The sequence below is a fragment of the Ovis aries genome, chromosome 4 (genome assembly GCF_016772045.2).
Source record: "Ovis aries strain OAR_USU_Benz2616 breed Rambouillet chromosome 4, ARS-UI_Ramb_v3.0, whole genome shotgun sequence".
Classification (NCBI taxonomy): domain Eukaryota; kingdom Metazoa; phylum Chordata; class Mammalia; order Artiodactyla; family Bovidae; genus Ovis; species Ovis aries.
The window spans coordinates 49,283,244-49,306,452 of NC_056057.1; the positions used below are offsets into that span (position 1 = coordinate 49,283,244).

The 23,209-nt window shown below is 38.6% G+C and overlaps 1 pseudogene; it reads left to right on the top strand.

Annotated features, from left to right (window-relative positions):
• Window positions 1-21,352: 21,352 nt before the first annotated feature.
• Window positions 21,353-21,723, top strand: LOC101102639 (large ribosomal subunit protein eL31-like; annotated as a pseudogene).
• The last annotated feature ends 1,486 nt before the right edge of the window (window positions 21,724-23,209 follow it).

The window sequence follows — 23,209 nt, forward strand, 5'->3', positions numbered from 1 at the left end:
GGCCAATCAAGCAGAAATAAAGAAATAAAAATTAGAGTAGAAATCAATGAAATTTTTTTAAAACCAGGAAACTAATAGAGAAAAATCAATGGAGAAACTGGTTCTTTGAAAAGATCAATAAAATTGATAAACTTCTAGCCAGGCTACCCGGGGTAGGGGGCAGGGGAAAGGCACAAATTGCTAATATCACAAATGAAAGGATTGCTACTGAGTCCATGAACATCAACAGGATAATAGAAGAAGGTTATGAACAACTCTACATCCAAAACTTTGATAGATGAGTGAAATGGACCAATCCTTAAAAGACATTTCCTACTAAAACTTACACAAGGGATAATAGATTACCTGGATAGGCCTATTCTTATTACATAAATTTAATCAAGAATCAATAACCTTCCAAAAAAGAAAGTAACAGGCCTAGATGATTTCACTGGTGAATTTTATGAAACATTTAAAGGGGTTCCTAACTCATTCTATAAAGTTAGCATTAATAAAACCAGCTAATAATAAAATAAGATGCAGACATTATAAGAAAGGAAAGCTACAGAATTATAAGAAAGCTACAGACTAGTATCTTTCATTTTATATAGAAACAAAAATTATTAATAAAATGTTAGCAAATCAAAACAACAGCATATAAAAAGATTATACACCATGACAAAGTGCAGTTTATTATAGGTATGTAAGACTGCTTTAAAATTTGAAAATCAATTAATGTAATCCATCACATCTAAGGGCTAAAGAAAAATCATATGATCTTAACAATAGGTGTAAAAAAAAAAAGCATTTGGCAAAATCCAACACCTATTTATAAAGAAATAAAAAGCTACCAGCAAACTAGAGATAGAGGCAGACTTAATCAACTTAAAATAGAATATCTATAAAACAAACCAGAGCTCCTATAGCTAGCATTGTATGTAATGGTGGAAAACTGGATTTTTTTTAAATCATTTTGTAGATTAATCATTTTAATCATTTTAATCATAGTAGATAACTATGAAGAAGCCAGGCAGGTGGGAAACATACAAGGAAGATCACCTTCCCTATAATACTAATATTTTCATGGAAAGTGAAAGGGTTAGTCACTCAGTCATGCCTGACTCTTTGTGACCCCGTGGACTGTAGCCCACCAGATTCCTCTGTCCATGGGATTTCCCAGGCAAGAATACCAGAGTGAGTAGACATTCCCTTCTCCACAGGCTTACTTACGAAAGAACACCCGTTGGTTCTACCTTAAAAAAAAAATTTTTTTTAATTCCATCACTTCTTAGAGGAGGATCAAGAGTCCCTCAAATAAATTATTCCCTTCCCTTATTCTTTTAGTCATTTCTCTGGACCCTCCAAACAGTGATACCTTCTTACATGATCTTTTTACCTGTCTGCAGTATTACACACTGTTGGGCTGCACCCTGCATTCCTGCAAGCCTTGATACTGCCCAGACACAGAGGGAAGAAAGAGCCTGGAGACAGCAACAGAGAGAGACACCAGTGGTTGAATGGGCAGGGAATCGTATAAGTCTGAAGCAAAGCACTGGAGCAACAGGCCACCATGTGCAGCAGACAGTGGGAAAGACTCAGCGGCCATCTTTGCTATTCAGGGGAGATGGAGGCTACCATTTATAGGGGGAATTGATGTCCAGTTGGCTCGTCAGTTACCAGGGAAACCAGAGGCTGGGGGAGGAAGCAAGCTTGTAGGTAGTTACTGACTAAGGCCTATGATTAAGAGGACTGGATAGTCGTGTGAGTACAGTGTAACTGCAGCAGGGACTGGTTGAGCAGAGGATGTACAGAGAGCAAGAGACAGCCATCCCGAGTGACCTGACCACACACACACCCACTCCTCCCAAACGTTCAGCCTTCAAAGTCCACACCTTCCAAGATATCCTTCTTAACAATTTCCCCATTTAACTTACACTTATTCCCAAGATACAATCAGAGTCTGAACTTTACCTAGATGAAAACATAATCAACCTGATTTTGAATAAGAACTCATAAATAGGATGTCTGCTTCTCCTTCCCTATCCCTGGCTCACATTGCAGCATTTTAAAGCCTGTATTAACTGATGAAACTGATGACAAAACACACTGAGAACAATTCTGTTCTGTTGAAATTTTCCTGGCTCTGCTCTGACATTCACTGTTGACCAGTTTATAGCTTGTAATCCCACCTTTAACTGGGAGCAAGAAAGTATAACCAGTCAAGTATTCAGAATATAAAACTCTCAACCACTGAATGCTAGCTCACATGATCAGAGGGAAGTCACGTGCCACCTCACAGTTTAGTTAGAGCCACTTGGAGTTAATAATGTATTACTCATAGCCAAAATACTACCTGCAAATTGTATTTCTGTCTTTATAGTCTATTGCTTTTTTTTTTTTTTTTTAAGGCAGATCCAGAGTTGGGTCATAGATGTTGCTACCAATCTTAGGTTTAGGTTTCTAGTCATTTGTTTAGACATGAGTTTCAACATCATGGCTGTCTAGACTAAAAACTGGTTAAGTGCAAGAAGTTTCCAGTTTCCATGTGAATTGATGGAGTCAGCTGAGGAAACCATTCTGAAAGGATGATGTTGCTGAAACCCCAAGAACAGGAAGAGTTGGTGTGAACAAGTTAGCTTTAGATGGTTCATATAGAGGAGCTTCTTAAATACAGCTCCAATATGCATTCCACATAACAACAAATAAATGACGGAACCACACCAATGACTACAATCTGTGCAGTACACAAGACGCCAGAGAGATAAATGTATGGCTGTAGAATCTGCTCACTTCACAGCTCTTGGGGTTGCTATGCATTGTGGTCCATAAAAATCATACCCTCTAGAGTTGTGCAGTACACAACCTGTGCAACAATAAACAAGCCCGAAACCATTCTGATGCTAGTATATAATAGCAAATGCATGCCAACAAAGAGCACCGATTTTAGGTCTGAAATTATAAGCTTTATCAAAATTGGATTTATTTGAATAATAATACTGGACTCTAATAAATTGGACTTCATCAAAATTAATACTTTTGTTGCCTCAAGGACACAGAGAGAACAAAAAGACAAGCTACAGACTAGGAGAAAATATTTGCAAATCATATATGCAACAAAGGTCTCATATCCTGAATATTACATATTTAAGTATATAGAGAGATGTTTAACATCATTAGGCTTTAGAAGAATGCAGATTAAAAGCACAATGAAGTACTACACACCTACTAAAATGATTTTTTTAAAGACAGTGCCAAATACTTGAAAGGAGGCAGAGCAACCACAATGTTCATGGATTGCTAGTGGAAATGTAAAGATACATCTACTATGGAGAACAGTTTGGCAGTTTCTCGTAAAGCTAGACATACATTTGTTGTGTGACCTGTTAATCCTACACCAAGATGTTTATTCTAGAGACATGAAAACTTATATTCACAGAAAAACCTGTACATAACTGTCTCTAGTAATTCTATTCATTATTGACAAAAGCTTGTAATAACACAAATATTCTTCAGAAGATGAGTGATTCAACAAACTCTGATGTATCTACACAATGAAATTCTACTTGGAAAAGACAGAAAGAACTACTGATATATGAATAACATGGCTATCTCTCACAGGTGTTATGCTGAATGAAAGAAACCAGCCTCAAAAAGTTACGCTAAGGTTCCACTTCTCTGATACTGTAGAAAAGGCAAAGCTAGTGGGTATGAAGATGAACGGTTGTTAGGGCTTAGAGGTGGATGAAGAGTGGCTACAGTATGAGGGATTTCTGGAGGGAGAAGGGGTGACAGAACTAGTTTACATTATGATGGGGGGGAAGGTGTTTACTTGACTCTGTATGTTTGTTAAAACTCAGGTTGTTTAGTCACTATCGTGTCTGACTCAGTTGTGACCGCATGGACTGTAGTCATCAAACTCTTCTGTCCAAGAGATTTGCCAGGCAAAAATACTTGAGTGGATTGCCATTTCCTTTTCCAGGGGAATCTTCCTGATCCAGGGATCAAACCCACATCTCCTGCATTGCAGGTGAATTCTTTACCACTGAGCCACCTGGGAAGCCCAAAACTCATAGCACTATACACCGAAAGTGGTTATGTTTATAGTCTGTGAATTAAACAACAAAGAGCACTTTTTAAAAACTCCAAGTCTGTCCTCATCTCTCCATTTCCTGCCTCCACTCTAATCTCTGTACTTACTTTCTCCTCTCCTGGACTACTCTAATGAGTCTTGACTAGATTTCCTCCCAATTGCAATCTTTAAATATATTTTAAAATTAATTAGTTATGAGATATTTCTATGATGCAAAACAGTATAAAGAAAAAAATCAGATCTAAATAGCTCTCCTCTCTTTACACAGGGTGTGTATACCATCCCCAATGGTATTCCCAACACTGTGATCCAATGTGAAAATTAAAATAAGCCTCCAAAAGAATATGTGTCTGTAGTATCTTACACACTTACACCATGGTACAGCAAAAATAAGGAAAGTTTGATCATAGGGCTGGAAACAGGTTTTTTTTTTTTTCTCACATGCAGTTCATTTTCTTGTTTGTGGTTCATTTTCAGGTCTCCCGCTCTAACTGCTATGCCCACTGCCTCTACCAGGTGCTAATCTAATCTGAGTTGAATTGAATTTCTAGCTGTTGCAACTCAGTAGCTTCCTTGGCCTGCTGCCTCTGTCCTGTGAACCTGGAGGGAAAGTCAGCGAAAGAATTAACATGCGAGGCCTGGCATGACAACAATAACTCCTGCCAAAGAGCAACAACCTCCCAGAGATTGTGTCTATTAGACAATTAACTGGCCATTTAGGAAACATGAGCCAGAAAATAGAAGAAATAGAACTTCCCAATGGGATGCTACAAAAATGCAGTGGAGTTAAAAATTGAAAGGAAAAAAAAAAAAAAACACAACCCAGAACAAAAGAATTTTATCCCCAATGTCACTGCAGTTGTTCCTGGGTCAACTAGATAAACCTGAGAAGAATGATCTCAAAACAAAAATCCACAAAACCGTAAATATGCACTGGGTAAAATTTAGCATTATTTTAGGTATAATCAGAACTGCAGAAAACTACCTTTATGTGGAAATAATTTATATGCCATAGCTACTCAGAGGAGGCACATTTATTGCTAATAACTGATGCTCATGTGGTACTGATCATTCTATCACCCATACCTAATAATTAAGCATCTTAAAACTGAGGAGGGAACCCACACAGGGAGACAGAGATGGTTAAACAGATGGGGTGGTTAAGGAGCTCAGTGAAATGGGAAGCTTTCATTGCAAAGTGAACAATTAGCCTCAAAATTCAGTCATGCGCATAAGGCCTCTGGGCGCCTGGCATGAGTGCTGGGGACAATTAGGGAGCAAGGAACTGAATGACACTTCCTCTGTGCCAGGCACACTACCTGAGAGTTGCCTCCCAATCGCCCCTGTGTGCCCAGGGAGGAGCTGAGGCTTTAGGAAGCTTTGGAACCTGCTCTCAAGGTCACACAGCTAAGAAAGCCGCAGAGATGGCCCTCAGATCAGCCCATGATCTTAACCATGACATGCCATGTCTCAGGTATGCAGACCCATCTGCTGTCTCTTATAACCAATGTCACAAGTACAAGTCTTGGCCAATGTTCAGAAATGTTCTATTAACATTTGCAACCCTCTGTCTCCATCTCCAAGCAGAATTTACTTGTTTCCAGAATTCTGGTTTCTGGGCTAGAACAATATGAAAAAAAAATTTAAAAAAATAAGTGGTTATTGTTTGGGATCGCATGTACACCAGAGGTGGATTCATGTCAATGTATGGCAAAACCAATACAGTATTGTAAAGTAAAATAGAGTAAAAGTAAAAATTAAAAAAAAAAAGTGGTTAATATATTAACATGTTATCCCTTGATCTCAGGAACATATTGAAAAAGATTATAATGTTATAATAAAAGCCAAAGCTCTAATTTCACAATGGAGGTCACACTCCTTCGGTTTGTTTCTTTCTTTCTTTGGGGGGAACGCTTGTTTTCCTTTAGTCATTCATCCTCACCCCAGAAAGAGCTGCTGGTTTTCTACGTGCCTGCGTTGGCTGGTAAGTTTCCTTTAGATTGCCAAAAACAGACAGCGACTCAAGTTAAGTAGTGGGTATTTATAATAATGATAATGAATATTATTCTTTACTATTATTATAAATAACATTTATAATAATGGTGGGAGTGCAAGTCACAGGATTTGCAGCCACTGGACTGACTAGACCACAGAGCAAAAGAGGAACCATGGCGGAGGCAGGCCTTGCAGGCTCTGCAGGGTAGTTAAGAAACCAACAAATGGGTGACTGAGTATTCATCACCTTCTCAACGACATGATCTGCTTCCCTCCTTCAGAGGCCAGCTTCTCTCAGTCTCTGCTTCTACTGCTTTCATCGTAACTATCACCCTCCCCCATACTTCATCTGCTCACTCAAAACTTCTGCTTACCCATGCTAATTGTAGAGACATACAGAAAACAACTGAGGTGAAAAGTGAAATGAAACCACTATTCAAGCATATCCTTCAGTGATATATATGACTATGTACATACATATGTGTACATATATTTTTATATACATGCTATATGTTTATTTTTAAGATAAAACTTATATTAAGCAAATAGTGCTTTAACAACTGAATTCCTAATAGAAAAAAAAATGAACCTCAATATTCCTTCAGGTCATACACAAAAATTAATTCAAAATGTATCATAGACCTAAACCAAAACACTAAAACTATAAAATTTCTAAATAAAAACCATAGAAATCATTGTGACTTTGAGACAGGCAAAGACTTCCCAGATGGGTCACACAAAAAAATAAGCCATATTCACTGGTTGTGTCAAATAAGTCATACAAATATTGATAAGAAGGAAAGTTGGGTGTTGGGTTTATGGGAGCTCTCTCTGCTATTTTTGTAATTTTTTATGTAAATCTAAAACTATTCTCAACTAAAATTTTACTCTAACAAAAGATGGAACATAAAGTTTAAAATAGCCAAGCTGATACATTTTTAACTTTGGTTCTTTAAAAGACACAATTATGCAAATGAAAAGACAAACTATAAACTAGTAAAAATATTTTCAAATCACATATCTGACAAAGGAATTGTATACAACTTATATAAAGAATTCTCAAAACTCAATCATAAGCAAACGCTAATTTTAAAAGATTTAAATAGATTTCAAAGATTTAAATTTCACTAGAGAAGGAAATAGCAACCCACTTCAGTGTTCTTGCCTGGAGAATCCCAGGGACGGGGGAGCCTGGTGGGCTGCCGTCTATGGGGTCGCACAGAGTCGGACACGACTGAAGCAGCTTAGCAGCAGCAGCAGCAGAGAAGGTATATGGACGGCTTTATATGCACATGAAAAGTTTGGCATCAGTCACCAGGAAAATGAGTGACCACCTATAACAATGGCTGGATTTTTTCAGTAGGCTTTGAAGATGCAAAGCAATTGGAATTCTCATTGCTGGTAGGAATGCAAGACGGTACACTTTGAAAAAGAGATTGGCAACTTCTTAAGCATACATTCATCATATACCTCAGTAATCCTTCTCTGAAAGCGTGTAACCAAGAGAAGTAAAAACATTATGTCCTGTAAACAAATGATGCATAATGGAAACTGGAAACAATCCCTGTGTCCACACATTGTAATGATGCTCCACGATAAAAAGTGAAAACACTGATGCACAGCACACAATACGGATGAATCTCAGAAGTGAAAGAAGCAGATGTAAAAGGCAACATCCTGCGTGACTCCATTTAGATGTTTCTAGAAAATGCAAAACTATAGTTTGCAGGGACGGGGAGTAGAGGGAAAGGCTTGACTACAAAATGGCAAGAGAAGCTTTGGGGGTGGCAGTATATATCTTGATTGTGGTAGTTATCACATGATATGTACATTTGTCAAAATGAATCAAGATATGTACCTGTAAAGGGAAAACCCTCTGTATGTAAATTATACTTCAAAGTACTTTGAGGTATTTGATTGAAAAAATAAAATTTTGGAATATGTCTTCCATGTAACTTCACATACTGCTGCTCTTTTTTGGTTAACATCAGAGCACTAAAAATGCTACGGCAATATGACTTAAATGACTACAAAAAAAATGCATTGTGTGTGTCGTCTGCTGCTGCTGCTGCTAAGTCGCTTCAGTCGTGTCCGACTCTGTGTGACCCCATAGACAGCTTCCTACCAGGCTCCTCTGTCCCTGGGATTCTCCAGGCAAGAACACTGGAGTGGGTTGCCATTTCCTTCTCCCATGCATGAAAGTGAAAAGCGAAAGTGAAGTCACTCAGTCGTGTACGACTCTTAGCGACCTCAGGGACTGCAGCCCACCAGGCTCCTCCGTCCATGGGATTTTCCAGGCAAGAGTACTGGAGTGGGGTGCCATTGCCTTCTCTGTGTGTGTGTATATCATAGCTCAATTACCATCCCATTATTGAGCATTGCTTATTTCCAGTTTTCTTACATATAGTTTTATAAAAGCATCTCTATACCAATTTCACCTTTCATTTCTAATTATGGCATTAGGACAAAACTCTAGACATGAAATTACTGAGCCAAAGGGCATAAGCAGCAGCTTAAGTTTCTGGATATTTATTGCCAGTTTACCCTCTAGAAAAGGTAAACACAGCTTAACATATCAATCATCATAACAGTGGGTTTATAATAGAAATCTTAAAAATATCTGTTTTTTGAACACGGATCAATCGTACAAGAAAAGACTTTCTCAAAGTATTTTAAGGAGGCAACAACCTAACTCTCAGATCTAGAACATCAAACTAAAACATGAAAAAAATGTCTACGAGGTAGTGAGAAAATAAACAAATCTACAGAACAGAGGATTTTCAGTGAAATTTCCAGGGGCTCGTTATAATCAAAGAGCTCTTGAATAAATTTTTTTCTCAAGAAAGAGGATTCATTTTTCCATCTATAATACTTTGCATAATGAAGAACAACTAGCAGAATAATTTGTTAGAATCTGATTTACACTTAAATTTTCAAGAGCAATAATTTATTTCAATTATGTCTCCTTTTAACCATCAGGAGTAAAAATGTTGGAATTTTCATAATAATCTTTCAATGTAACAGACCCTGTATTCCAAAATAGAATCCTAGGCTTGATATGCTTTCATGTGTTGGTCACTATAATCAAGGCATATTATATATGAATCAATGACTATACTTTACAATGGAAATGGAAAAACCTTATTAATTTTCTAATGATGTCTCTCTATTCAAACATAAGCTCTACTATAACTAAGATAACTAAAATTTTAGCTCAAAAAGGACAAAAATAAAAGAACTAAAGCTCAGTTCAGTTCAGTCACTCAGTCATGTCCGACTTTTTGTAACCCCGTGGACTGCAGCACGCCGGGCCTCCCTGTCCATCACTAGGTCCCGGAGTTCACTCAAATTCATGTCCATTGAATTAGTGATGCCATCCAACCATCTCATCATCTATCATCTCCTTCTCCTTCTGCCTACAATCTTTCCCAGCATCAGGGTCTTTTTCAATGAGTCAGTTATTTGCATCAGGTGGCCAAAGTATTGGAGTTTCAGCTTCAGCATCAGTCTTTCCAAAGAATATTCAGGACTGATTTCCTTTAGGATGGACTGGCTGAATCTCCTAGCTGTCCAAGGACCTAAACCTGTCCAAGGAACTAAACCTGAGCTACATTAAATCCAGTATAAAAATGTCCTCATGAAGAATGAATAAAATATCTGAACCTCAGACATATGATTCTGGAGTTCTAATCATTTTCCATCACTGACTTGAAAGATGAACAGTGCCTGTCTGAATAGCTCCATCTGAAATCCTCTTTTCTGAATTATTCATGCAGGCATGAATTTTGATTGTACAGAATTCATATAGAACTTGTATCATGAAACTTCAGAATAGAAAGAACCTCGATTTGCCCAAATCCTCACAGTGGGTTGGTAGTTGTGCTAACTGTGAATTCAGCTTCTAAACCTTACACTCTCTGTACTCACCACATCCTGCCTTGCTCTCTGTTCCACGTTGACTGGGATAATTCACTTGACTGTACATTGCAAATGTCTCCTGCCAGAGTGTTTGACCTGTGAAATGAATCCAAAATCACATCAATAAAGGTTTCATTCCAAACCATTTTTTTTAACTTACAGGTGAAGTTTATTTATTAACCTAATAATTAAATACAGATTATATAATATTTTATGAAAATATATATTTTGTTATTATTCAACATAACCACAGATTTTCTATATTTTCAAAGATAGTTAGATAATTTTTTTTCCAGGTGAACTGAATAAATTAAAATTTTCACTATTTCTGGTGGATTAGTTTTTTGTCTTTTTTTCTTTTTTTTTAGTTTTTATTGGAGTAGAGTTACTTCACGATGTTGTGTTAGTTTCTGCTGTCCAGCAAAGCGAATCATAAATATATGAATAAATATATCCCTTCGTTTTGAACTTCCCTCCCGTTTAGGTCACTATAGAGCATGGAGTAGAGTGCTCAGTGCTAGACTGTGCTATAGGTTCTTGTTAGTTATCTATTTTACACATAGTAGTATATATATGTCAATCCCAGTCTCCCATTCCAAACCATTTTTAATATTTCATTATATCATCTAGGATTCAGAGGACACCAAATTCAGCTTCTAAAATTAAAATATGTATATATATTTAGAAGAAATTTTTAGTAGAAATGAATGTCAATTTCTACTGTTATTTACTATTGTTAGTATTTGGAACTTATCTAAAGAAAAATGCTTAAAATTTGAAACATTTGAAAATGACTTGAACAGGCAACCAGAATAAATATTACATCCTTGCACTGTGATCCTCTTCACTTCTCTCAGATACACACATACACACACACACACACATCCTTATTTCCCACAGACTGCCAGGAACCTACCCTAGGCCATCACCAATGCATGAAACTCCACCTGCACTCAGGAGCAGGCTGCCCAGACATCCTCACTGAGATCAGCCTGGCACAAAACGGAAAGCGGCAGAGTACAGGCCCCCATCCATGCTCCTCATCTTTCAGCATCTTCTCCTTCCAGGCCTCCCTGCCTCTCACCCAGTCCGCTGACACAGCTCCTTCCCCCAGCTCCAGCTACCTAAGAAACCTACCTAGTATTTGATTTTTACAGCAAAACACAATAAAAGTCCAAGAAGGGCTAAGTCAGGCAAATGGACTGGCAGAAAAAGACGCTGGACTGAGAACAGACTATGATGATTCTCATCCCAGCTGTACCCTACTCATTAGCTGAGCAAGGCTGGGCAGGCACTATGGCTCTTTGGGCTGAAACAGGAAAATGGATGGGCTGGGCAAGGCTGTTTTCAGAACTTGCTCTGAGTCGCAACTTTCAAGGGTCCAGGGTGCCTGCCCTTTAAGCAGAATAACGAGCCCTCCAGCATGGGGACTCATCCAACAACTGTGTCCCTTGGCCAAATGCTTCCACAAAAAAGCCACAGAATGTTTGTCATTCGCTTAGGACTTTTGATGAGCTCCTTCTGGTTTGTTTTGCCTTGTTTAAAATATCTAGCCCAACACCAGGGAGTGTGGGGGCAGAGTTAAGTGGGCCCCGCTCTGGCTCCAGCCCTCCCCCAGACATTGGCCTGAGTCAGAATGAGTTTATGGGATTAAAAAAAAAACTTGCTCAAAAGTGAAATAGCTTCTGAAAAAAATGCTTGCAATTCACCAAATTAATAGACACATCCAGGAGTCCCTTCACTATAATAGTCATATCCCCAAAGCGCTGAATTACACCCTGTACAAAGAAAAGCAGCAGGCACATCCCTGTCAGATAACAATGAAAAAGAAAGCTACAGAGGGACCTCACCTATATAGCAGCTGCAAGCACAGATCAGGAGAACTGCCCACCAGCCTATCAGTGCCTGGGGGGCAAGGTTTACCTCTAGGACAGATCCTGGCACAAAGAGGTCCTTGATAATATTTTGTTGAATGTCTGAATAAACCCATGGGTGGACAATGAACAGAGAAGAAGCAAGGAATCCCAGGTCAGCAGAGGTCCACCCACCTGTTTTAGTATGAGAAAAACAGGTCCTTTTAGCAATAACAGCCAGAGGGTAAGCATTACAGGGCAAGAGAATGAGCATGTTTGCTTGGTGGTGTTTTCCCACGTGATGCAGGAGCAGCTGATCCATCCTTCAGCTGGGAAGTAGATAGTGCATGACTACCAGGAGTTCTGGTATAAAAAAGAAGCAAGGATCAATTCCCCATCTTTGCTAGAATTTGAACTTCCATTTGAAGACTGGGTGCCTGCTCACCCTTTTTTATCTCCTCTACTTACTCCCATATACCTTGTCCTTATTTCTGTGTATCCAGTTCTGTCCATTATTCCATTTTGTCTTGTTTTGTCAGCTCTGCAGTGTAAGTAAAACCTCGGATTTAAACCTTATGAAGGTGTTTAGGAGATAAAAGGGAATTTGAAGATACTTGCAACCCCACCCACATTGTCATGTGGTAGTAAGTAGTCCAATAGAGCCGCTTCCACCATAAACTGGAAGAGGTGTCTGCAGTGGGCCTGCAGGATTCTAATACAGAGAGGCGCTAGGATCACAACAACTTGGGGAGGGGTGGAGGAGGAAGGGTTTAAAACTCTATAGGACTCCTTGTGGTTACATTCATGAAGTCTGTGGGTTTTTTTGGTTTTTTTTTTTTTTTTTTTTTTTACTGGCTTACAAATCATTTAAGCCAACTGTTGTATTAAATAACCTCTTTCACTTGCTTATGACATTTAGAGAGGAGGCACATACAAAATGCCTTTCATGTCAGCCAGATTGCCCTGAGATCCTCAGCCAAACAAGACAATCTAATCATAGGAGTAAGGAATTCAGGCTTTGGTTCATTCGTTCCTAACTTTTCCATTGCGCAAACACTGAGCATCTCTGTTGTACACCAGGAGAAATACAAAGGTGAACAAAACAGGGTTTTGAAATTGAGTTTTTTCCACCTTGAGATGTCACAGTCTATAGTTGATTCCTCTAAGGGTGACTAAATTACTTAACTTCCTCCAAATATGTTTATAAAGATGAGTGGAGAAAGCTAAACTCAAAAGGTGTAGGTTCAAATCTTGGCTCTGTCACAGTGATGTGTGATATTTGGCAAATTTCTTAACCTTTCTAAGCTTTAGTTTATTCATCTTTAATGATGATAACTATCTCATAGGACTGTTATGTTTGCTTGAAAAAGAAAACAAGCATAAAATGCATAGAACAGTTTTTGCAACAGTAAATATTGCAAATTAGTCATTCAATTTTGTAAATAATTCCTGGGAGGAATTCAATCAAAGTTAATTTGTTCCTTCTAGTATCCTCTCTTCCTCTGACCATTTTTCCTAGCTTTGTACTTTTAGTACTCTTAGTGAATCTGACCTCCTTCTCCCAAATAAGTCTGACTCTCATATGCTGTTTTATGTACTGCAGCTGTTCTTTGCTTTTGACACACGCCAATATGAAACTTTCAAATGAGCTAACTCTGACTTTGTTTTATACTTTAGTACTAATAAAATCTGACATCTATTAACTCAAACCTAGCCAAGTTGCAGGCACAATGCAGCGTTTTACCTGTGTCTCCTCACTTAATTATTTTAAGAGCTCTATGAAGTAGGTGCTATATTGCATCTGCTTTTACAGCTGAGGAACAGAGAGATTAAGGAGTTTGCCCAAGGGTACGCTCCTGGTCAGAAGGGAAGGTAGGATTCTGGAACTCTGGCAGCCTGGTTCCAGAGGCCACCCTCTTATCCACTACACTATGCTGCCTTTATGGTGATTACTAGGTAGTATTGGGCTGCAAGTAAGATCATAAGAGAGATCAAAGTTTTCAGCCAATTCATTTGATCACAAAATTCTAGGAATTCATCCAAAGTTTATTACATAGGTTTCTGTAAAGAAAATACATACAGACACATATATACTTATGCATTTTGTATGTCTACATATATTGTCTCTCTCTATATATGGTATATATAGACATATTTCCATCACAGATGGCTTCTGTTAAGAATGAACTGAATCAATGCAGTAGTTTTTCTGTAAAATTTGGTAGTCTGTGTTCTCAGTTCATCAACTCCAGAATCACAATGCATTCATTCAGTATCTACTGAATACATAACCAGGGCTACTGTAATGATGTCCAAGTGTAGAGTCTTCTCTTGTGTTGTTGGAAGAGGGTGTTTGCTATGACCAGTGCATTCTCTTGGCAGAATGCTATTTGCCTTTGCCCTGCTTCATTCTGTACTCCAAGGCCAAATTTGCCTGTTACTCCAGGTAGCTCTTGACTTCCTACTTTTGCATTCCAGTCCCCTGTAATGAAAACGACATCTTTTTGGGGTGTTAGTTCTAGAAAGTCTTGTAGGTCTTCATAGAACCGTTCAATTTCAGCTTCTTCAGTATTGCTGGTTGGGGCATAGATTTGGATTACCATGATATTGAATGGTTTGCCTTGGAAACAAACAGAGATCATTCTGTCGTTTTTGAGATTGCATCCAAGTACTGCATTTCGGACTCTTTTGTTGACCATAATGGCTACTCCAATTCTTCTAAGGGATTCCTGCCCACAGTAGTAAATATAATGGTCATCTGAGTTAAATTCACCCATTCCAGTCCATCTTAGTTCACTGATTCCTAGAATGTCGATGTTCACTCTTGCCATCTCTTGTTTGACCACTTCCAATTTGCCTGGATTCATGGACCTGACATTCCAGTTTCCTATGCTATATTGCTCTTTACAGCATTGAACCCTGCTTCCATCACCAATCTCATTCACAACTGGGTGTTGTTTTTGCTTTGGCTCCATTCCTTCATTCTTTCTGGAGTTATTTCTCCGATGATCTCCAGTACCATATTGGGCACCTAATGACCTGGGGAGTTCATCTTTCAGTGTCCTATCATTTTGCCTTTTCATACTGTCCATGGGGTTCTCAAGGCAAGAATACTGAAGCGGTTTGCCATTCCTTTCTCCAGTGGACCACATTTTGTCAGGTTGACACCAAAATCAGATTGATTACATTCTTTGCAGCCAAAGATGGAGAAGTTCTATACAGTCAGCAAAAACAAGAATGGGAGCTGACTGTGGCTCAGATCATGAACTCCTTATTGCCAAATACAGACTGAAATTCAAGAAAGTGGAGAAAACCACTAGACCATTCTGGTATGACCTAAATCAAATCCCTTATGACTATACAGTGGAAGTGAGAAATAGATTTAAGGGACTAGATCTGATAGAAAGAGTAGCTGATGAACTATCGATGGAGGTTCATAACATTAACAAGAGACAGAATTCAAGACCATCCTCAAGAAAAATAAATGCAAAAAAGCAAAATGGCTGTCTGAGGAGGCCTTACAAAGAGCTGTGAAAAGAAGAAAAGTGAAAAGCAAAGGAGAAAAGGAAAGATATAAGCATCTGAATGCAGAGTTCCAAAGAATAGCAAGGAGAGATAAGAAAGCCTTCTTCAGCGATCAATGCAAAGAAATAGAGGAAAACAACAGAATGGGAAAGACTAGAGATCTCTTCAAAAAAATTAGAGCTACCAAGGGAACACTTCATGCAAAGATGGGTTTGATAAAGGACAGAAATGGTATGGACCTAACAGAAGCAGAAGATATTAAGAAGAGGTGGCAAGAATACACAGAAGAACTGTACAAAAAAGATCTTCACAACCCAGATAATCATGATGGTGTGGTCACTCACCTAGAGCCAGACATCCTGGAATGTGAAATCAAGTGGGCCTTAGGAAGCATCACTACAAACAAAGCTAGTGGAGGTGATGGAATTCCAGGTGAGCTGTTTCAAATCCTGAAAGATGGTGCTGTGAAAGGGCTGCACTCAATATGCCAGCAAATGTGGAAAACTCAGCAGTGGCCACAGGACTGGAAAAGGTCAGTTTTCATTCCAATTCCAAAGAAAGGCAATGCCAAAGAATACTCAAACTATTGCACAATTGCTCTCATCTCACACGCTAGTAAAGTAATGCTCAAAATTCTCCAAGCCAGGCTTCAGCAGCACGTGAACTGTGAACTTCCAGATGTTCAAGCTGGTTTTAGAAAAGACAGAGGAACCAGAGATCAAATTGCCATCATCCGCTGGATAATGGAAAAAGCAAGAGAGTTCCAGAAAAATATGTACTTCTGCTTTATTGACTATGCCAAAGCCTTTGACTATGTGGATCACAATAAACTGTGGAAAATTCTGAAAGAAATGGGAAAACCAGACCACCTGACCTGCCTCTTGAGAAACCTGTATGCAAGTCAGGAAACAATAGTTAGAACTGGATATGAAACAACAGATTGGTTCCAAACAGGAAAAGGAATACATCAAGGCTGTATATTGTCACTCTGCTTATTTAACTTATATTCAGAGTACATCATGAGAAATGCTGTGCTGGAGGAAGCTCAAGCTGGAATCAAGATTGCCAGGAGAAATATGAATAACCTCAGATATGCAGATGACACCATGCTTATGGAAGAAAGTGAAGAAGAACTAAAGAGCCTCTTGATGAAAGTGAAAGAGGAGAGTGAAAAAGTTGGCTTAAAGCTCAACATTCAGAAAACAAAGATCATGGCATCTGGTCCCATCACTTCATGGCAAATAGATGGGGAAACTGTGGAAAGAGTGGCTGACTTTCTGGGCTCCAAATCAATGCAGATGGTGATTCAGCCATGAAATGAAAAGATGCTTACTCCTTGGAAAGAAAGTTATGACCAACCTAGATAGCATATTCAAAAGCAGAGACATCACTTTGCCAAAAAAGGTCCGTCTAGTCAAGGCTATGGTTTTTCCAGTGGTCATGTATGGATGTGAGAGTTGGACTATAAAGAAAGCTGAGCCCTGAAGAACTGATGCTTTTGATCTATGGTGTAGGAGAAGACTCTTGTCCCTTGGACTGCAAGGAGATCCAACCAGTCCATTCTAGAGACCAGTCCTGGGTGTTCATTGGAAGGACTGATGTTGAAGCTGAAACTCCAATACTTTGGCCACCCGATGTGGAGAACTGACTCATTTGAAAAGACCCTGATGCTGGGAAAGATTGAGGGCAGGAGGAGAAGGAGACGACAGAGGATGAAATAGTTGGAAGGCATCACCAACTCGATGGACATGGGTTTGGGTGTTGTCCGGGAGTTGGTAATGGACAGAGAGGCCTGGTGTGCTGCGGTTCACAGGGTCGCAAAGAGTCAGATATGACTGAGCAACTGAACTGACTGACTGTAATGATAAAACGAGGAGCCCTGCCAGTGAGGAATTCGTGGTCCCGAAGTGGAGAGAGAGACCTAGCAAGGAGGTCATTACATTATTGGTGTAAACAAGTACTCAACACACAAGGCTGAAGTAAATATCCTCCAAGACTGTTTACTTAATAATAATAATAATAAAAGAACAAGTCCCTTTTAGACTTCTGGAGGTACCCTTTACATGGGTTCTCATGGGTGTATTTTTCATTAATTCCACAACCACTGAGGGCCAAGTCCTGCTGATCCAAGCCCTTCCAAGATATTAATAGAAATTCCCTCAGTTCAGCTGGCTTCAAGTAAACCAGGAGAGAGTATTCTGCAAAGACTCAATCTCCCTCCATCAATCCTCCCACCCTCTAAACTCCTAGGGTTCTAGAAAAAGCAATATCTGAGGTCAAATCAGACAGTTCCTTACAGAGACAGGGTCTCCACTATGTATGGATGATTTCAACAGAATTTTGCCCAAGGGCTACAAATGGAACTCTAAGAGATGACTCAAAGTCTCGTCCTTTTATGATGATTTAAGTTCACTGGGCTTGGGGTAACAATAGTAAACATTATTCCCAATCTCTTTGGTTTTGTACAAAGGATGGAAAGAGAAGAATTAATACACAAAAGGCTTTTTTTTTTAAAGCTCAGCTTTAAGATGGCAAGAAGGAAATATAGAGGGGAAATATCTTTTAATTTCATGTTAAAAGCAGAAAGAAGATATGTCTTCAGGTTTGAGGAACAAAGGAATAACAGCACTACACAAAATTTTTAAAAATAACTCATATAATCTTATTAGCAGCAACATTTTTAGTATAAAACTTACAGCTTATGGTATATCTAATAACTCCTTCCTGCCCTAAGGGGAAAAATATTTTATTGTTTAACTTTTATCTGACCTTATGTCTGTCTTCCCTTTTATTCTTAAAGCACATCTTATCCTCACTAATCAAGTAAAAATAGTTTATCTCTTTTTTTATGACACAAATGGAATATAATTTATATACCTAATCTTCTTGTTCCTCCCTGTAGTATCTAGCATGTTTCATTGCACATTTATTTGCTCATCAATAAAGAAGATATTTTCACTTGGGACCAGAAAAAGACATTAGTTTATTTATTCATCTTCCACAGAGAGAAGCAACTCCTACCAGAGATCATAAAATATTTGGATACTGAACATGTCAGTGCTCTTCCAAATGTTCATATTCAATTTAAGGAAAACTTTATTTGATAAGTTTGGTCAAATACTTAATGGAATAATGCAAAGGAAGTAAAGATCTGAAGGGAAAAAACATTGAGAGGTAATGAAAAGGTGGAGACTAAGATTCAGATCTCAAAAAAAGCACTAAATTTATACTTATAAACACTTTCCAGAGCTTTGCTAACCAGGTTGCATACAGTGCTTTGAAAATCTAAAGGGATACAACTTTCTAAGGCAGAGTTTCTCAGAGTACGATCTGACCCTCCCACTCCCACCCCCACCCCCATCAGAACTACAAAGTGCTGAGATTCTAAGGTCCAACTCCTAATATTTTTAGGAAATCCACAAATTATTGGAAAAATATTCAAAACTAGGACAAGAATTCCAATCTGCAAAGGACACACAAACCCCACTTTCTTTACGATAAAATTTATGTTAGTTTGGTAAATGGATGAAGATGACCAAAAACACATCAGCCTTCGAGGAGCAGTTAAGCCCCTGAGTGCTTGAAATGTATCCTGCCCCTTTCAAAAGAGGTGCACAGACACTGCTCTATGGCTCCACAAACCAGATGCTTCTGTCAGAACTAACCCTCTTATTCTAGTCACAGCACAGCACAAACGTTATCCAATGAGACAGTCTATATTCATACCTGCTAGAGACCTACAGACTAATCAGATTCTCACTGCTGCTGGGGCTGGGAGATGAGGAAAATGGAGAGAAGCAGACAAACCCAAGTGTGCCAAGAACATCCCTCTCTTTGTTTCAGTCGCTGGTGGCAGGCTTTCTGTTTCTTTGTAGCTGAATGCACTTCTGACTGATACTACTTGCATTTTAGTGAATACCACTGAAATATAGTTTCATATTTTATTAGTACAGATAACACTAATGATACAGCCCTTATCAAAGACAAAATTATTAAGAACAGAATTGAACAGATGACATTTGAGAAAAGATGTCAGGAAAGTCTCCTAAAGGAATTAGAGTCTTAGAGAATCCAAATATTCTTCAATATAAGCATACTTTCATAAAGCAAAGTAAACTGTATGTTACTATATAACTGGTAGTGGAGAAGAATGTTGTTACTCATGAGTCTTAGCAGAAGCCCAGCATAGAGAAGAGCTTGCTTAAAAGCATGGAGACAGCACAGTGAAAGAGTGCTTTGCAGCCACAAATTACTACAATTAGTAGACTGAGACAGCTATGCAGCTGCAGATATAGGCTATCCTCCACAAAAAAGGAAAAATGACTCCAAGGATGAAGTCAATAGCCCAGAGGGTAGAGCTGGAGCTATGGAAAAGGATTCTCAGGCTTTGCATTCCAATGAAGGAAGAGTCAACCTGTGTCCAGCTGAATTTCAGGTTTGCTATGGATCAGTGACCTTTGAGTACCTCTTCGCTTCCTTTTAAAAAGCAATGACTATTCTGATTAGTCTATGCCTGTGTTGGTTGTACCTTTAAGTTGCAGTATTTGGATTGAGAGGAAGTGTACTCAGGGACCTATGCTTAAGAAATTGCCCCTGAGGGAACTTCCCTGGTGGTCCAGTGGTTAAGACTTGGCCCTTCCAGTGCAGGGAGTGTGGATTTGATCCCTGGTCTGGGAACTAAGATCCCACATGCACTGCAGCAGGGTCAAAAAAAGAATTATTTTTCGGTTAAAAAAAAAAATGCACCTGAGGAGCCTCATTCATACCTGGACCTAATTTAGATGAAGCATCCTGGACACTGAGCTGATGTTATAAAGGTCTGGAACTTTGAGGATGCTCATTATGAGCTGAGGATATTTTGCATATCAGATGAATGTAAATAATTTTGTACCAGAAGGCAGACTAGCTATTGGCTACCAATAACATAGGTAACTTATTTGGCTCCTTTATAACTCAATCTCTTATTCTATAAGGTAGTAATAGCATATTCTTCATAGGATTGTCGTGTGGTTAAACGGAATGATACATGAACAAGACTCACCACAGTGCCTGGCATAAAATAAGCACTTGGCTTAAAATATGTTCACATGTTCTCTTAGGTTCTCCAAGAGTGGGGCCTATTTCCCCTTGCTTTGAGTGTGAGTTGAACCTAGTAAATCATTTCAAAAGAATAAAATAAGGTAAAAGTGACAATATGAGTCAGAAATACTGTAGAAAGTAGATATGATAGTTTCCACAGTGTTAAAATCTGGGGTTATGTAGGCAATGAGTCATCACAACCTAGAATTCTAAACTTGTCAAAACTGTCAATTAAGTGTGAGAGCAAAATAAAGATATTTCAGATTCACAAAACCTCAGAATATTTGTATTCACTCATGATTAGGAAGTCAACTGAGGATGTACTCTAGCAAAAGATAGAAGAGAAGAGAAATAAATAAAGAAGATAATTAATAATAGCTAACATTTACTAAGTGCTTATTTTATGCCAGGCACTGTGGTGAGTCTTGCTCATGTATTATTCCATTTAACCGCACGACAATCCTATGAAGAATATACTATTACTACCTTATAGAATAAGAGATTGAGTTATAAAGGAGCCAGATAAGTTACCTATGTTATTGGTAAGTTGTAGAACTAAGATCTAAGCCTGGGCAATCTGTCTGACTCTAGGGCCCATGATCTTAAACACTCCCTATCTTTCCAGGTAGTCATGTTACCATGAAACATGGGATCAAATCAGGGCAGCAGCGAAGGAAATCTTCAGGATGAAAGCTAAGAAGCAGGACTATCATCATCAGTGTAATAAACCGGGGCAGGAGAAGAGAAGAAATGAGACAACTCTAGGAGGAAAAGAAGATGACTTCATAGATAGCATGATCTGAGAACATTAAAAGAGTGCAAGGAAACAAAGAGCAGTTAGAAAATCAAGGAAATTTTTAAAAAATATATCCATAAGATGGAAAATCACTGGGCCCAACCAGGGCCCCGCAAGATGGCTCCTGCAGAGGAGGGTGGTGAAAAGAAGAAGCTGGTCCTCCATCAACAAGGTGGTGACTAGAGAATATACAACCAAAATTCACATGTGCATCCATGGAGTGGGGTTCAAGAAGCAGGCCCCTTGGGCACATAAAGGAATCCAGAAATTTGCCATGAAGGAGATAGGAACTCCAGATGTGCACATTGATAGCAAGCTCTACTGGGCCAAAGGAATAAGGAATGTCCCATACTGTAACCACATGTGGTCTTCCAGAAAAAGTAATGAGGATGAAGACTGACCAAACAAGCTTTATACGTTGGTTACCTACATACCTGTCTGTCACCACTTTTAAAAATCCATAGACAGTTAATGCGGAAAAGAATTAACTGTGATTGTTGAATAAAATTATAGAACTGCCTTCACATTTTGATTTTCCTTTCCAAGTTCCAACATAAAGGCTTGCATATCTTTAAGCAGTTTCCAGTTACAGGATCATCTGGAGAGGTTTCTAAGTACTGTGCTTGGACCTCTTCTCCCCAGTCCCTGGAGTTTCTGAATATTTGCACAGGAACTAGGCAGGTGTTCTAAGGTGTTTTTGAAGTGCAACCTGGCTTGAGAATGACTATCCCAACTATAGTTGGGACACTGGGGGGTATTAATGTTAATGTTTTTACATACATGTCTTGTTGATTTTAAGATAAACAGTTTTCCAGAAACTGGCATGTAGAAGTTAACTGCTATTTTTCACATTTTAACAAACTTACATGATATATTTCATAGTCTTAGATTTAATTAAACATGTACAGTTCCTTTTTAGTTCGCTTACTTGTAGTGGCCCCATGAGGTGTTTTTAGTCCTGGTTTACATGAAGCAAAAGCTCAACAGTAACCTTTAAGAAAAGTTACTAACAAAATCTGCTAAATTCAACCTGAAAGCAAGGTGTTTATACCACTGACATGAATTAAATGCCATAAAGACAGCCCCTTTTGAAGCCCTATTGATGACAGTAGTGAGGCTGGGGGCCACTTGGAGTGTAATGTACTATTCTTCTATGAAAATAGGGGGTGGGGACATCTCCAGATTATCCATTCACTGGCACAATCCAGACCTTAGACACTGAAACAGACCAAGATAATAGAAAAATTTCTTATTGAAAAAGCTTGGAGGCCAAAAAAAAAAAAGAAAAATATCCACAAGATGGTCTTAGTCTGAATGAACCAACAAAAATATGGCATGTTTTAAAGCATTGACGGTATATAGTGAAAAAGAATCCATTTCACCTTGACACTAAGGATGTCCTCATTCAAGAGGCACAAGTGTTGCAAACATGGATTAGTAATTCTAAGATTTGAATGCTATTTACACAGTCATAAGAACAGAAACCATTTATTGGTTTTCAATTTTTTAAATTAAACTCTGCACAATTAAAAAAAAAGACTTGATTGCAAGGAAGAATAAAATACTAACAACACTGAAAGAAGTACAAAGCTGACACTAGGTGGAGGAGAAATAAAAAATGCACAAAGGATAAAGGAGACACCTGACAATGTAGGAAGTAAAAAAGGATAGAACATGTAAGAGATTTAAGTACCTAGCTTAAAATTACATAATGTGATGGTTAATTTTATGTTTCAACTTGGCTAAGCCACAGAGGGCCCAGATATTTGGTTAAACATTATTTCTGGTGCATCTGTAGTGATGTTTCTGGATAAGAGTAACATTTGAATAAGTAGACAGAGTAAAGCAGACTGCCCTCTGAATTGTCAGTGTCACTGTTCAGTCGTATCTGACTCCTTGTGACCCCATGGACTGCAGCAAGCCAAGCCTCTACAGCCTTCATTATCTCCTGGAGTTTGCTCAAACTCATGTCCA